This window comes from Dermacentor variabilis, chromosome 4 (assembly GCF_050947875.1).
Source record: "Dermacentor variabilis isolate Ectoservices chromosome 4, ASM5094787v1, whole genome shotgun sequence".
In the NCBI taxonomy this organism is placed as follows: Eukaryota; Metazoa; Arthropoda; class Arachnida; order Ixodida; family Ixodidae; genus Dermacentor; species Dermacentor variabilis.
Genome location: NC_134571.1, coordinates 85448599 through 85454146, shown reverse-complemented (window position 1 = coordinate 85454146; position 5548 = coordinate 85448599).

Below are 5548 nucleotides of genomic sequence, written 5' to 3'. Positions count from 1 at the left end.
GACGCCGGATTATTCGCTTCGTGGGCCGTATAAGGCTTTGGCCCTAGTAAAGCAATAGCAGGCGGCGTTTCTCAAGTCTATCGTGCGGGCCCGTAGACCTCAAGAACTTGAGCAGTGCGCGGCAGTGAACGACAAAACTTGCTACTGGTTGCATAAGCCATTTAGCATCCGTGGTCCCCGACGCAATGGTGCGGTGGACATGACGTTCTGCTGCTGAGAGATAAATCACGGATTTGGTTTTTTGCCCTGACGAAGGCGATAACACTCGGGCGCTTAGATTTTGGTGCTTCCTGAAGAATCCTAGGTGGCCAAGCTAAACCGGAGCACTCCATTACGACATCCCTCACAACCCCACTGCTTGTTTTCGGGAGGTTAAACTCTCACAGCTTAGGTAATATGATGAGCAAGGTTGGCCCAAACACCGTGGTAGTTGAAAAAGGTTAAATTAAGAAAACCGACTTCCCGAACCGTATTGGTTCGGGAAGAAAAGTCATTAGGTTCCAGGTGATGAGCGATGTTGGAAGCAATGACATGTTCAAGTAATTTGCATGGGACACTCGTTAAATATATCAGACGATACTCACTAGCAGTAGATTTCTTGCACGATTGGAATGTTGATATGATATTCCCGATTTTCCATTCATGCGATATTTCATTCGTTGATAATTATTGTTGAAAGATGTGAGTAAATACGTTATTAGATACTGGGACTGTGTTTAAGAAATTTAGTATTAATATCAATTCCTGCGCATGTTGATGCTTTGAGGTTGTTAATCAATGCTGCAATTCCGGCAGTAGTTATGACTATGGGATCCATGTACTTATAATGGACTTCTGCCGTAGATGAGATGCTGGAATAGTCTTCCTTTGTAAAAACACTTATAAAGTAATTGTTGAATAAAGCGGCGAAATTATCCGGTTTAGCGTTTGTCCTGTTATCATCCACCAATGAAATGATGTCATCGGCAGGGTTGGTCGGAGAAATTGATTTCCAGAACTTTCTAGGGTTTTTTAATAAGCTCTTGAAGGTCATATGACATTAATTTGTGTTTAGCGGTGCGAAGAGCCCGGCAGTAGTCTTTTTCCACAGCATGGTGTTTCAGCCAAGACTGAGGCGTGCCCCTGAGCTTTGCCGTCTTAAAGAGCCTTTTCTTTTTATTTTTCATTGTGCGTAGTAATCTGTAGAACCACGATTTAGGTAAGTTCGTTCTAAATTAGATACGTGGCATATGCGCCTGGACCAAATCAGTTAGTTCTTGTTGGAAAAGAGACCAGTTTCCCGTGACCGAGCGAGAGGAGAGTGATTGAAGGAAAGATTTGTAAAGGATTACAAGGCCCCGGGAAATAGCATCAAAGTTTGCTTTGTTATAGTTTAGAATATGTTTTTGCACAACGTTACGCGAACAGGCAAGTATCTCGAATACAGCAGAGAGAAGCGAGTGGTCATTAAACCCAGTGCTATATACTGTAAAGAGGTTAGATTATCAGTCCCCGATGTGAAAATAAGATCTGAGGTGTTCGCCTCACGTGTGGCTTCGTAAACAAGTTGGGTAAGTTAGGAGACAAGGGTCAAGTGAATGAAATCGCGAGGGCTACTTGAGCATGACGTTAGGTCGGTACAATCCGCGTCAAGGTACTTGAAGTCGCCAAAAATGTTAATTGTAGCTTTAGGAAATTTATGTCGGATAGCGGCAAGGTTGTTGTAAAGATCGAAAAAAAAGGAAACGTAATTATCTGGCAGTCGGTAGCACACACCGAAGAGATGTCGACAAGCAGATGATGCAAGGCAGATCCGTAGAATTTCGAATGGGCTGCTGACGTCAACAAAAGAAACTGGAAAAGCGTTTCCTTTTTCTTTCTTTTTTTCTTTTTTTTCTTTTTTCTTCTTTTTTTTACAGCGATGAACACGCATCCACCTCTTCTACTATCTCGGTTTTTCCAATATATAATATATTCATCTGTGTCCCCTAGTACTTCAGAGTTCGCAATATCTGTATGAAGCATATCTTCTGGTATATATATTATATATCTTATAATATCGTCTCTTAGCAGTAGAATGTCGCAGTCACTATTATCTAAATAAGAACATAGTTCGATCCGCTTTGGAATGAGGCTTCGCACATTAGTAATCTATACGGAGAACTTCGTTACTACGGCTGCGGTGTGAGGTTAAGGGTTTAGCGGGTGGACGTTGTTTAGAGAGAGAGAACAAAGGATAAGTGAAAGGCTGGGATGTTAACCATGACTGATCCCGGTTGGCTACCCTACACTGGGGAAAGGGAAAAGGAGAGGGAAAGATTAAAAAAAAAAGAGAATCTCCACTGGGAATATCGATCGGTCACTCACTCCGGATCACAATGGTGACTCGACCCGGTAGTTTTCAAATGTCGCAGCAGCGCTTTTGCGGCCTTTTGTAGCTGCGATATGCGAGGCCATGGTCCCAAGATCTTGTTCAAGGTGAACGGTTTTCTAATTAACTGATTTATAGCTGCGCAGAGGTCATTAAAGTGCTGCGCTAGCTATCGAGGCAATTGCCTTGATGTATCGGTTGCGGCATCGTGCACATACACTGAATTGTCAATTTGCATTCGGTCAGCACTGAGTTTGCATGTGGCATTTTTTGATCTCGCAAACTCCAATAGCTTCTTTCTAGGCACACGTGTTTCCAGAGAGAAATCCTCGCGTATGGCGCATGGGCTATCTTTGAGTTTGAAACCCCATTCTGTCGCGCACTGTTTATCTTTGAAAAATGCAAACTTGACGATGATAGGCCTGCAGTTTTGGTGGGGGTATCGACCCAGGTGGTGCGCTCCGTCGATTTGGGGTGACACTAACGGGACGTCAAGTTATTTCGAGTATAAATCGATTACATGGCCCTTAGACGTAGGCCAAGATTCCGACGTGTTATCGGGAATGCCAAAGAATAACAAATTTGAACGACGCAGTCTGTTTTCGGCATCGTCACAACATGGTTCGATACATTTCAGTTCGCCAAAAAAGTAATGCGTACTATGGTGATTCGAACGGTGTAGCAACGGGGTTTGTTTTTAAGGCAACGACGTCGGCTTCAATGGCGCGAACTCTGGCCGAGAGCTATTTAATTTCCACGTCAACGGAAGCTTGCCAGTGCTTAAGCGTTTCTAAGCCTTTCTGAATGGTGTTTTGACCGGCCTCAATTGGTTGGACAGTCTCTAAAACCTTAGAAAGTGTTGAACTCGTGTCCGCACCGGGGTTAGTTTCAACGCCGCCTGAGAGAAATAGGAGTAGGTTACATAAATAAGACGTAAGGCGATATTTGGTTAGCAAAATTTCTTGCCGGGCTAGTTGGTTCATGCTTAACAACTGAATACTGGTAAGCGCCGTTCCAAGACGGGACAAAAGAAAGAAACAGAAGCACACGACAAACACTAAATCGCAACAAAATTTTATTGCGGACACTTCGCCTAGCTAAATACACAGCAGATCAGGATCGCGCTTGTTTTATGCTTCTGTGTATTTGTTTTGCACCGTCTTGGAACGGCGCTTACCGGTATTCAGTTGTTAGGTGATATTTAGATTGATCAAAACCACAGCACCAATCACCGGGGCAGGAACGCACGCAAGCCCCCCCCCCCTCCCCCCCTCCCCCTCCCCCCCTCCCCCCCCCCCGACGTCCGCGCGCAACGTCACTGCCAAAATGAGCCGCACAGCAGACACTTGAGATCTCGGAAGGACACCGCCAAGGAAAATATCAACACAGCCACCATCATCCAGTCTAATTTCCTGCCATGCAGCTGGCACAACGTCAGCCCGACAGGTGAGAAGTTTCGAGGTATTTATGCACCTAAACCTTCGATCGTCATTTTGTGCCCCGCTGCTATTAGCCAGACTCACCATGCACTATAACCAAGGGACGATTCGTCTGCCTATGTACTTCGAAGGATTACAACGGAGAACGATAACTTAAAATTACGTGATTGTTTTGCGTGTCCTCATGTTCGGTCACGATGTCGTTTATATTTGCCGCACGACCTAATTAAAGACAGAACAATAAGCGAAACACATTACTACGCCATTAGTGAGCATAAAAGAAATGATGAGCTATTCCACTTTGTGAAGGTCGATGACCAGCGAAGCTGCGTAGCAGACGGCAAAGAGGTGACACACAATTTTGAACAAAGGCACGAACCCGTTTATTGCCTTGATCGGTGGTCATCGTGACGAAAGGTACGCACACACATTTATGTTTGTACATTCGCGTTCATTCTGGTTATACATTCGTTATATACATTCGTGTTTTCAATTCGCGGAAGATTGAGGCAAGGAACTTGAGACCGAAACCACCGCACCGACTGGCAGTGGGCCAGTGCCATCAGCGCCTTCGGAGAGGGAGGGGCAGGCAGTGCGGTAACGCTGGCATGATGAGCGTCAACGGAGCCAGCTGTGGAAGAAGACGACGACGACGAACGCGCTAGCAGTGACACGAGCCATTGCTGATGATGATAGTTTTCGGTCGCACAAGTTTGTCGACGGAAACATTGAAACAATGGCGACAAAAAGAATTTTGTGTAACGCATGATTATTCAGAAAGTAAACAGGATGTCCCAGCTCACGTTAGCCAATGTGTTCAACAAAAACCCTAGCCATAAACAGCCTTCGCTGTGATGCTGGAAAGAAACAACTAGGGTATATCACGAATACCACAAGCATGGGCTCGTAACCGGTTTGATAGAAGAGCGCCAAAGAGTTTTCCGATCTCGTTGTCCCGGAGGCTGTCGAGAGAACGGCACTTGAGCTGCCGCGAACGAGGTCACATTTTACAGAAGAAGCCAAGGAAGGAAATTACATCGAATCAGAGGGTTAAAAAAAAATATGAGGTCGAGAAAGGTGTCGAGCAAGCGGAAATACAGTCTTTTCGGTGGCCGGGGAATTTCCGGGAACGTAGAACGCCTTAGCTTAAATTCACTTCCGCCGACCGGACGAAATCTACCGGAAATGAGCCTAGAGTTGCGGCAAAGTGGCTCGTCTCGCTCTAAAAAAAAAGAAAGAAAAAACGTTTAAGCAGAAGGAGAATAATAAACTGACGCAAACTGTTTGAGGACTCGGAAGCAAATTTTTTAGTTGGCTATGCGGATATTCGAAAAAGGTTCGCGCTGGTTCTTGTTAAGTTTTTCTTTTTTGTCGCACTGAAGTCTACACTCGGAGATGCATTGTATTACGTGCTACGATGGGGCAAGAAAAGAATGTTAATCATATCTGCGTTCTTTCTTTTCACCTCTCACTGAAGCAGCATTGACCGAATACACGAACTAAGCAGCCGCAAAAGAGAAAAAAAAACAATGAAAGCCGCGCATTTCAGTTGAGAGCCAAGTTTGGAGGCCACGAAAATTGCCACATGATACGGGCACTTGAACTCTTCCCTCAAAAACAAAAACGAAAAAGAGAACTGTCGGGATTTAGAAAAAAAATGGTAATTGATATTTCCACCAGCTTAGCCTTGAAAGAGTTGACCAAATCTAAGATAACTATACAGGAATACTGAAACAATGGTGGCAAAAAGAATTTTGTG